Raw genomic sequence first — 11,736 nt, 5'->3', positions numbered from 1 at the left:
GCTTCCCTATAGCAAGAACTTTGAGGAAGAGAGGGCCTCCAAGATGGAAGGTATGGTCTTGTTGTAATACAATCTTGGAAGTGAAATCTCATCACTTCTGCTATGTTCTATTCAGTAAAAGTGAGTCATTAAATACACCCCACCCTCAAGAGGAGGGAGATTACATGAAAGCATGAATACCAGGACATAGGGGTCATTGGGAGTCATCTTAGAGGCTCCCTACCACAGGAGATTAATGAAAGTGATCAGGGAAAGACAGGGCTTAAAACCTCTGGTTGAGACCAATTTTTTAGAGACCCCTGACTATAAGGCTAAAGAGATTTTATTTTATCTCATAAGCCAGTAATTCTCAAACTTCATTATGCATGCAAAGCACCTGGAGAGTTTGTTTCCAATCAGATTCCTGAGCCGAGGCTGCAAAGATTCTAATTCAGTCTATCTGGTGGCAAGCCTGGGAATATGTATTTATAACAAATCCCTGACTGATTCTTATGCAAGTGGTCCAAGGACATGATTTGAGAAATTCTGCTGTGAGCAGCAGAGCTGTTGTTGTTGTTGTTGTTGTTGTTGTTGTTGTTGTTGTTGTTGTTGTTTTACTACAAGAAGATGTGCCCAGGTTATCCTGCCCTCATTACAGAAAAATGGACATTAGTTGTGGTCAAGGCATGTTTTGAACAATGATTCTCAATTCCAACTGCATGTTTGAATCTATTGGGGAAGTTCTTTGAAAATACCAATATATGGAATACATCCCCAAAGATTTTGATTGAATTGGTGTGGGCCTGGAGTTTTGGCTTCCCAGGCCATTCAATCACCCTCCTCTGACCTCTCTTCTTCCCCATTCAGGTTTAAGACCTTGCTATTCCAAGCGTATCTCTGGATAGACAGCATCAGCATTACCTGGAAGTTTGTCAGAATGCAGAATCTTATGTACTACCCTCGATCTACTGAATCAGAATCAGCATTTTAACAAGATTCCCTAGGTGAGTTGTATGCATATTGAAGTTTGAGAGGCACTGGTCTAAGGAAGCCATCATTGTTGAAAATTTTCATAGAGGTGGAGAAATATAAATCATTTTTCCCAAATGCCACCCAAAAATCTGTATTTATTAAAAGCTTTTGAAGGGATTCTGATGTACAACCAGGTGTAGGACTCATGATAAGCAGTCAGTCATCCCCAAATCAGGTTACAGATTACTTGTGTTATTAATATAATAAATATTCTCAATGAGGTATTGGGTCCTTGTATGCTCCTTGGAAAAAGGCAATACATAAATTCTCAGTGTGACTGTTTCTCATTTATCCACAAGCAGATTAAGAGATGAATTAATGCCTTTTGGCTCTCTGAACGGCATTGTGGCAATAGGCAGAACAAGCATGTTTGAAAGGCAGCAAAAAATGGAGCCAAGAAGAAAGTAGTTGACCCATTTTCTAAGAAAGATTGGTATGACATAAAAGCACCAGCTATGTTCAATATAATATATATTGGGGGAAAACTAGTCATAACAATGCAAGAAACCAAAATCATATCTGATGGTCTCAAGGGTCATATTTTTAAAGTGAACCTAGTTGATCTCCAGAATGATGGAGTTGCACTTCGAAAATTCAAGCTCATTACTGAGGATGTTCAGGGCAAAAACTGACTATTTTCCATGGCATGGATCTTACCTGGGGAAAAATGTCCTTCATGGTCAAAATATGGTAGACCATGATTGAAACTCATGTTGATGTCAAGACTACCAATGGTTATTTGCTTCATCTGTCCTATGTTGGTTTTACTAAAAAACACAACAATCAGAGTATAAGAGGAAGATCTCTTATACTCAGCATCGACAGGTCCACCAAATCTGAAAGAAGATGATGGAAATCATAACCTGAGAGATGCAGACAAATGACGAAAGAAGTAATCAATAACTTGATTCCAGATAGGACTGGAAAAGACATAGAAAAGACTTGACAATCTATTTATCCTCTCCATGATGTCTTCGTTAGAAAAGTCAAAATGCTGAGGAAGCCCAAGTTTGAATTGGAAAAACTCATGGAGCTTCATGGTGAAGGTAGCAGTTCTGGAGAAGCTCCTGGGGTTGAGATAGGTGCTAAAGTTGAACAGGCTGATGGGTATGAGCCCCTAGCTCAACATCTGTTTAAAATTCAGAATTTTCATGGGGACAAATAAAACATATTCGTGATATTAAAAAAAGAAGAAACAAATTAATATTTATTGAGCCAACATACTTTTTACTACATCGTGTGAGCTTCATTGATTATCCACTGCAACCCAGGACATTGTGCCATATACCTTCAACTCAAGATCAAGCCGGAAACAAAGAACATGAATTATTAGTGTCTGATTAAATCTGATCAGAGAAAACAGGGACAGAAGAGGAGAGTGTGCGCTTCTAGTTATTCGTTCCTCCTGCAGGTTAGATGATAACATGAAGGTCTTGCCCATATTGGGGTAGGACAACTCAGGACATGAGATGGGCATGGGGTGAGCATGAAAAAACAGAACCTGGAGCCAAGGTAAAGGAGCATCGTGGGGGAAAGCAACTCAAGAGTAATCTGAGTCTGGACACAAAACAATGAAAATGGAAACGAGACAAGAATTGAAATTAAAGACCTGGAGAAATTCCCCAATCTTACCAGCATGTAATTGAGAAAGTCTTTTATGTAAGACCTGGAGCCTCAAACATAGGTGGAGATCAGGACACCAAAGGCTTTAGCATAGAATGAACATGGACCAAGTGTTTCTGCAGAAATCTCAAAGCCAAATGAATGACATGAATGTCAGCTAATATTTTTGAATTGTCTATGTTCTTTCCCACTGCATTGGTAAAGGAAATTGAGGGTTGATTAAATTCATATTATTGTTATTGGCATTATTCTGCTTTGTGTGACTTTTATCCATGATGAAAAAGCGCTCACTTGAAAGAGTTCAGAGCAGTGAAGAGAAATCCCAGAGAGTGTTCATCCATCCTCTAAAAAATCTTTATCAGGGCATAATAGGCATGTTGCTTCCTCCTGGCTCCCAAGCAAAGAGACCTTAGGCATCCTGTGTGACTAGAAATGGAAGATATCATTGCTCAAAGGCTTGTGTCCAGAAACAGTGCCATAGACTGGCTACACTTACAAACAGGTCATCCAACATCATGCAACCATGATACGGAGTGAGAGCAAGAGGAAAAAGGAAAATCAGAGTACCCCTCTTCCTCTGCATCAGAAGACAGACAGCCAAGGACGAGAATGTAATTTCTATCATGCATTGTATATTCTGAAGGCATCACAACCTTGAAGACATTACTCATTACAGCATCCTGAAAGTGCACAGGGAGTGCGCAAGGAGGGCCCGAATAAGGAAATGGATTCAAGGAAATCCAAGTTGTGACCTTCATTCTGAACAATTAAGGTTTTAAACAGAAAATTAGAATCACTGAATTTGAAAGCCAGAGGGATCTTAAAGGTCAAGCAAGAATCTCTCTATTCAACTGATAGTTCATTAAATATTGATTGAATAAATAATCATCCGGTTTCATTTCAAATATTTTCAAGGACAGTTCTTTTAAAAAATACATTTCTTATACCAAATTAAAATCTGCTTTCCCATAACTTTAGAAATTGGTATTTGTTGCACATTCTGAAACAATACCTACGAAGGAAGGACATAAGTCCACCCCACAGCAGCCAAGAGATCTCTTCAAAATACAAATATGATCATGCTATACCCCTAATTAAAAATCCTTTGATGACTTCCCAGTGCTTATAGACAAAAGATCAAAATCCCTAAAGTGGCTTCTAAGACTCTGCACTGTCTGATCCTTTCTCACCTCTACTGCCAATACTTCCTGCTCCTCTCTTTTTCAATTTCCATGCTCCTGTCAAACAGGTCTTCTTCCAGTTGCTTGAATGCACCAGGTAGCCTCCGACCCCGGAGTGTTTATGTATATTATTCTCTCCCTATTGGACTTCTCCTATCTCCTCATCACCTATTTAACTCCTACTCATGTTTTGGATCAAAGTTTACACATCACTTCCTCGGAGACATCTTAAGATCTCCCAGCAAGTTCAGATTTTTTTTTTTTAGTTTTTTAAATATGTTTTTCTATATCAGTTTGTAATAATATTTCATGAATTTGACTAATGTATATTTTCTCACCAGTTTGTCAGCTCTGAGAGATCAAGGACTATATCCGTTTTTGTTTATTACTGAACCTGACAAATAGCATAAATGTATTTGTATGAATAAATGAATGACTCTCCTAGATTCCAGGATTTCCCAGAATTTGTTGATCATCACTGACTCACAGCTGCGGTATGGCTCCAAGCCTTGCCATATTCTCGTTTTTGAGTAAGCTAAAAGCCAAGGGTTCACGGAGGCCAATGACTTCTACCTTTTGTCTACCTGTCTGAGCCCATTTGGGGGCACACAGGATGACTGAGAGTGTCAGAGAATCCTCCACACTTCTGAGCCAGTTCCCCATACAGGAACTCCAGTGTAGGTGAGCAAAATGTACTCAGAAAAGCTGGCCAGCTATAAGAAAATCAGAGGATCGATACGATTATTATTCTCTCAGTGATGCCTGGCTGGGCATATGATGAGCTCTTTTGGGTGTTTTGGATTTTGTATGGATATTTTCAGTAGCTATAATATTAAAATACACAAGTCTGTAATTATGGGGACACATATCTCATCCCTCAAATATCTACTGAGTGTGTACAATATTCCTGGGGCTGTGCCACATGCTGAGTTACAAAAACAACCAAAGCTCAATTCCTGTCCTCAAGGTGCTCTTTCTAGCAGGCAAAACAGACATGAAAATAGAGACTTAGCAACAGAGGAAGGAGCAAACAGCTATGAGAACGTAGAGTGGGAAGTGATGGCATAGAGCTGGGAAAGGCTCCTCCAAGGAGGTGATGTGAGCTCATAACAGAGAAAATATTTGCCCTCCTGAAGAAATGTATGCTTGGAGGTTTCTTAAGATGAGGCAGGAAGGAAGATGAGCACCCTCAACAGTTACACACACGCGTGTACACACACACACACACACAGCCTTTTGAGTATGATGTTCTCAGTTTAAACAAACAAACAAACTGAAAACTGATGGGAAAATGTCGAACCTGGACTAGACACAATTAATCTCTTTTTGTGAGGAAGCTAATGTCCATCAGAGATTTTAGAAGAGCTCCCTGGACACAGATGTAGTAAATTCCCTGCCAAGAAAGTGCCAAGATTTCTAAAATGCTACTACTATACACACCACAGAAAAAGACCAGCTAAAAGGTAGTGACATGGATTGAGAGATAAAGAACTAAGAAAAGCGAAGCGGAAAGGAGAACATTATTTCCCTGGATAATGATCACTCCCTTTAACTTTTTTTCTTAGTTAAGAGCCTTCCCAAACCTGAGATTTTCCAGAATTTGGTGCTGCTGGACACTGACCCTCCTCCTCATCCTACTAATGGGAGGTGTGAGGAAATCTGCAGAGACTGTTAAGAAAGTAATGTGCTCTATACGGAGGCAAATAATGTCACTGGGGCTGGCCATAAATTTTCACTTCTGGGTATTCTTTGATTTCATTCGGTTTGAAATATTGAGATTTCTTCTCAGGTACTCCAGCGTCTTATAGCCTGCACTAAACCTATAAATCTTCATCTAGGCTGATCGAGTTGTTTCAGTTCACGGAGTTGTTTCTAGTCTAAGCAAGAGTGCAACTTTTCTCCTGTGAAGTATAAAAAATTCATCTATAAATGCAGCTGTTCTATTTTTTGCTTCTCTGGAGTTGTCTCTCTTCTGGAAGCTCTGGGAAGAAACGGCTGTCATTGTCATATTGGCCTTCCACATTTTCTCTTTGTAGCAGTCACTTCTGCTGTGGAAACAAACAGCACCAATATCTCAATGTCTTAAACAATGAATATTTACTTTTTGCTTCTGTTTTCAATACAAGTTGGTGGCCACAAGGTGACTTGAATTGAAGCCTCGTTCCTGTGTCTTCTCATTCCAGAAGCCAGGCTGAAAGATAACTCACAAATCTCTGAGGCACGCTGTTCTCACGGCAGAAGGAAAAGTTTCTGCTGGCAAAAACTCCAGATGCTTCTTAAAGCTTCCGCTCAGACATGGCACATATCATGTCCACTCTCATTCTTTGGTCAAAGCCCTTCCATGGCCTAGCTCAAAATCGAGTGGGCAGGGACTTACACACTTCCCACAGAAGGAACTACAAGACACATAGCAATAGGCAGGAAATGATAATCCTCTCACATGGAAGGAGAGATCAATTACTTCAGATAATAAAACAACCTCCCATACCCTTTACTCTGCCCATATAATTAGTATCCAATATGGGGAGTTTCTCTTAGGCAATTGGTATAATTTTTTTCTTCTTAGAATTGTTGCAAAACTCTGGGGTAACATTTGCCAAATTGCTCTTTAGCATTTCACTATCCTTCATTATGTTAATAATTGTTTAGCAATTAAAGAGACTTCCATGGTCAAATAAGTTTGGCGATATACTATATTAATATCCCTCTCTTACTATTCACAATTTTTTATTAAAATATTAAATGCTCTGAAAATGCCTGCTGTAAGTCTACCTACTTAACCCATGATTGGCATCACGGAATTATTTCTATAATGGCACAACCATTCACATCTCATGAGTTTCTAGTGGCTAACATGGCCCTAAAGGATTATGAGAGAATCACCCAGATGGATTCTTGCTGTGTCCTCATTTCTGTGCACCCAGATTGAAGGACACCTAATGATGTTGAGAAGAGGTATGCATGAGGCCATCAAGTCTGTACAGGCCTCCAAAAGGAGGCCTGAATTTTTTCCTAAAATCACACTCTATGTAAAGCATCTGAAAATACTAATTCAGATACTACTCTTTGCCTACTGAATTAAATATAAAGACCTCAGACTGGCTTTTATTTCTTCCTTCTTTTGCGTGACAAGTCTATCTCTTTATATATATATTTTATATATTCTTATATATATATAAGAATTTATTTGAGTCAAACTAAAAATATGGACTGCTTCACAAATTTGGGTGTCATCCTTGCATAGGGGCTACGCTAATCTCTGTGTCATTCCAATTTTAGTATATGTGCTGTTGAAGAGAGCACAACAAATATGTCTTGAGCCCTACTCTGTGCCAAACACTGTGCCAAACATTGAGTACATAGTGTGAGCAAAATAAACATGGGCCCTCATTGACGTACCAGTTTAAGATAAAGAGGAAACAGGAATTAGTAGCTCATGATCATACAGCCTTTCACCAGTGTACCACGCAGTTGGCCACCAATTCCTTCTTTAAAGTCTTTCTACGTTTAGCTTCTGAGGTCCTGCACTTTGCTGATTTCCCCCTACACCACTGGCCTCTCTTTTTCAGTCTCCTTTGCTGGCTCTTCCTCTTCTGTCTGCTTCTAACTACAGAGCTCCCAGAGCTCTTGCCTGGGTCCCCCTTCCCTTCTGTATCTCTTAGGCGATCTCATTGATGCTGTATCTCTTAGGCGATCTCATTGATGCTGTGGTGTTACGTTCCACATATGTGCTCGTGATTCCAAAATTTGTATCTCCAAAGCAAAACTCCTCTCTGAGGATATAATCTCTCCTTCCCATTTACCTCTCTTGAGTTATTTCATGTGTTCTCTCTTTTTCCATGATTGTGTGGATACTTCCTTTATGCTCCTCCTAATTTATAAACCCCTTGAGAGCAAGGATCCTTGATCTGTTTCATCTTCAGTTTCCACAGAAAGTTACACAGTAAGCTCCACACTTACTATGTGTTGTATAGTAAGTGTTTGGTATATTACTGAATTTAACATTTGAACTGAATTTCTGCTTTAGGGATCACTAAGATACAGATGTAATGAAAGGGAATATTTTATTTAAAGAAATAATGCCTCATCCTTCTGGATTTCCAAAATGAACAGCTTCAATAGAGAGAACACACCTACATACATTGGCATGCGGTGAATACTTAAGTTTAAAAATGCTAAATCGAGCCAACATCATCCCTTGTGGTCACAGAAGCTGCCACAACGGTTTTATAAATTGCCTGCATTCCCACATCCCATCTGATGATGCTGATATGTTACAGCCATGGATGACTTACTCTTCACAATAGTCTCACTTAGATCGACTCCTTATTTGAAAATAAAAAGATAAAAGAAAACCACAAAAGCTTTCCTAAAACTCTACCACCCAACCGGAGCAGCAACTCAAGTGCATAATGCTGACTCCTCGATTTAGCTTCAGGGCCAAAGAGGAGGTCAAAAGAGATGTTTCACCAGCAGCTGTAAAAACTACAAGTCTGGTCTTCACCTGAATTTTGATCCTGCTCTTTTCCAAGCCTCTCCCAAGGCCTCTTCTACCAGTCAAAATCAGCTAGGTTTTACATACCTTGTGAAGAAAAGATGATCGATTGAAACTAAGCATTATCTAGAGGAAAGCTTAGAGCCCTTTGTACCTGAGAATCTGCTTAAGTGAGTCAGGGTTCCTGATGACCACACCAGGAGGCCCTGATTATAATGTGGACACAATCCCCATGGTACCGCTCCTCGTGTATGTACACACAGGCTCCTTTTTCTCTTCTTCGTTGCCCTAAAAAGTTTGTCCTTGGCTTCCACGTGCTTGAAGCTTAGAGTTTAGTCTATCAAAATAAGGGGGAAATTGGATTACATCTCTTCTGCAAAAAAAACCAAACATTTTTCGACTGCCATAGAACTTTAAACTGTATCTTCTTTTCTGCTAGTATCCTGTCCCTATAACGCTTTCCTGGATAAACACATATTTTGTGCCATAATATTTATTAATAAGGGACCCTCTGGGCCAATGGTGCCTTTAGGAATTCTGCTGGGCATTTGGTATGCTGTCCAGCTGAGTCCCCAAATGTGTTGTGAGTTAATGCAAACACGGCAGATTATGAATCAAGGCAATGGTTACCCTCCTAGTATGCTGCTGCTGTGACCCTCAGCTCAGCTTCTGGGTCGCCATTCTGTGACTTGAACTGGCACTCTTTAAAAGAAGTAGTTCTGACAGAGAGATCACTGTCAGTCAAGTTCTGCAAAAATCTTTTTTGCTTACACTCTTCCAGCCCATCTTCTTGGCATATGCCATTCCCTATGCAGCTTCTGTTATCCTACATCCCTGGTTTCTCACCATGGCCTGGACACTGCTGGCTTCTGGGTCGCCATTCTGTGACTTGAACTGGCACTCTTTAAAAGAAGTAGTTCTGACAGAGAGATCGCTGTCAGTCAAGTTCTGCAAAAATCTTTTTTGCTTACACTCTTCCAGCCCATCTTCTTGGCATATGCCATTCCCTATGCAGCTTCTGTTATCCTACATCCCTGGTTTCTCACCATGGCCTGGACACTGGGCCTGGACACTGCTATCGGTTTAGACTGATACCATGTGCTTTGTCAGGTACTGTGATTTCACTTACCATGTATTTCCATTCGATAGATTCTGAGGTTGTTCATCACGTGGGGTAGACTTGCTGCACATAGTATTTCTTTTGCCTTTTTTGGGTAACTTCCCAAGTTGACACAGTCACTCCTTGGTTATGCACATGTGCAAACTCTCTGAAGGCCTGCCAACTGAATAGCTTGTATTTCTATTCAATAATCTTTTTGTTCACTCATACGAAGTGTTCCTTACACAGCTCAGTGTTAACAATCCTAGTGTTAACTTGTCACATCATGATGTATACAACAGCATTTGCATTCTAACACAACAGTGCCATGGTGATCATAAAACCATCAATCCCTCTTACTTATGGTGTCTCGAGCCATGGTGAATATGATAGATAATATTGTATTTACCCCCAGTCCTTGCCCCTATACCCATCTGCACTTTCCAACGAAGACTCGCCACAAACCCCAGAAAGTCAGAGATGAGCAGGGTGTAGCAACGGAACAGCAGCAGGTGGAGAGGGAGTGATGAGGGCACTGGGTTATGGTGACCCAAGCTGCTGTGGCACGAACATCTGCTCAAATACTAACTACCCCACTTAACTGGTTTAGGAACTCTCTTTTTCTAGGCCCCAGAGCTACCTCATAGCCTCCTTTTTTCAATCTATACTGCTGCCTCCCCTAAAGCACCCTAGAGTGTGAGTCCATGTTTCTCTTCAATTGATTCCTTAGTTAGCTCTATATCTTTAGAGCTGGCCTCATGTTTTGGAGTTTTGGCATTCTTTCTGTCTCATTCCTTTTTTCCTCTCAACCTGTGATAAAATTAAGTGAAAGTAGTGGGTATGTTAGCTCAGAGCCCAAGGACTAGGGGTACCTATGGGACCGTGTCTGGGCTGGAAGGTCAGCCAGGAAGAGCTTGGATGAAGCAAGTTTTTGTCAGTGGGTGCACATGCATGGACAGCCAGACGATACTGGCAGCTGGGCCCACCACACCCCTCTCTCAAGGGAAAGAAAGTGAGGCCTCTCTATCTTGGCATTTCCTCTCCTCCGGTAGCATGCACCTAACCCAGAATATAGGGTCATCTCACTATCTCCCACCTGAAGTAGAGTGACGAGGATCTCACTCTCAGGGAGGCCTCCTCCAGCTCTCTCCTCTCCCTCGAATTGAAGGATAAAGGGCTTTATTTGCTTTTCTGAAAGAAATGAGGCAGACAATTTCCCTACGACTCTAAGAGAGCCCAGTTATGTTGCCATCCTCTGTCCTGATGGATATAAGAGGATATAAGATCTATATAAGATCATAATACCACAGCTGTGTAGTTCTAGAGATACAGAATTTGAGCTCCCTGTAAGCACTGAAGCATCTACATTCTACTTTTTCTTAAGTCCCCGTCACCTAAGGATGGGGAAAGAAGCATTTATCGTCTGCTGTCTCTGATCTGTCCCCCAGCCCTACTCCCAATCACAAACCTTGAGCAAAATATTTTTCTCCATTTAAGAGGAGGAAATCAGAGCTTTCCTATGTGCAGAAAAAATGGTACAAAGCAGGAAGAGCTTCTATTCAGGTCCTTTTAAACTAATGATTTATCTGTTCCCGGTTCAATTTTTACTAACTTTTTCTTCTCTATTGGGATATTGTTGGATGAAAGTACCAAATCACCATTATTTTGTTTTTGTTTTCTATAAACAGACTTCTACCAACGAAGGCATAAGATTGGTCTCTTCTCAGCATGAAAGCCTCTATTCTGGCCTCTCCATGTTCCATCTGAGGATCGCCAGGCCCCCATGGTTATTCCAACAAGTGGGGGAAATCAAAGAAATTTTCAGTAAGAGCAATAACTTTTTATTCTACCCACAGCTCTCTCTGTGGCAGCAAATCTTCACTGTAAAATCAGCAGTTCCAGGAGAGCAGAAGGTAATCATCCCCTCTAAATACAGGGGGCCACTTCAAGGCACTGGACACATTTTCACTCTTAATGACAGAGCTTCTTGGATTACTGTGGTCTTCTGGGAGCCTGGGAATTACAAGAGAAAATTAAGGAAGGAAGGGAAGAAGGAAAGAAAGACAAAAGGGAGGGAGGAAGGGACGGAAAGAAAAGAGAACACAAAGTTGAAATAAAGCAAGAACCCATTATTCTGTGGGTCTGGTGTGCTACAGGCTGCATTCCGTCTCACGCACACACAGTGATGAGTTATCCAGTGTAAGGAACCACAGCGAGCAGGCCCTACTGGCTGAATTCTACCCCTCAGAAGGGAGCTGAAAGGGGCAGAATTTGTATCTTGAAGGTCAGGATAGGATTAAGAGGAGGAACCCAGAACCACAGACAGC

General features: G+C 40.8%; 1 non-coding gene across 1 annotated transcript; it reads right to left on the bottom strand.

The window, feature by feature from the left end:
* Positions 1-7,014: 7,014 nt before the first annotated feature.
* LOC112481205 lies at positions 7,015-7,118 on the bottom strand. The gene has a single exon (XR_003046835.1). It is a non-coding gene; the product is annotated as a U6 spliceosomal RNA (small nuclear RNA).
* Positions 7,119-11,736: the final 4,618 nt, after the last annotated feature.

The sequence above is a fragment of the Pteropus alecto genome, unplaced genomic scaffold, assembly GCF_000325575.1.
Source record: "Pteropus alecto unplaced genomic scaffold, ASM32557v1 scaffold335, whole genome shotgun sequence".
Taxonomy (NCBI): domain Eukaryota; kingdom Metazoa; phylum Chordata; class Mammalia; order Chiroptera; family Pteropodidae; genus Pteropus; species Pteropus alecto.
Note: the sequence above shows the minus strand (reverse complement) of the source record. Positions and strands in the feature narration are given on the sequence as shown.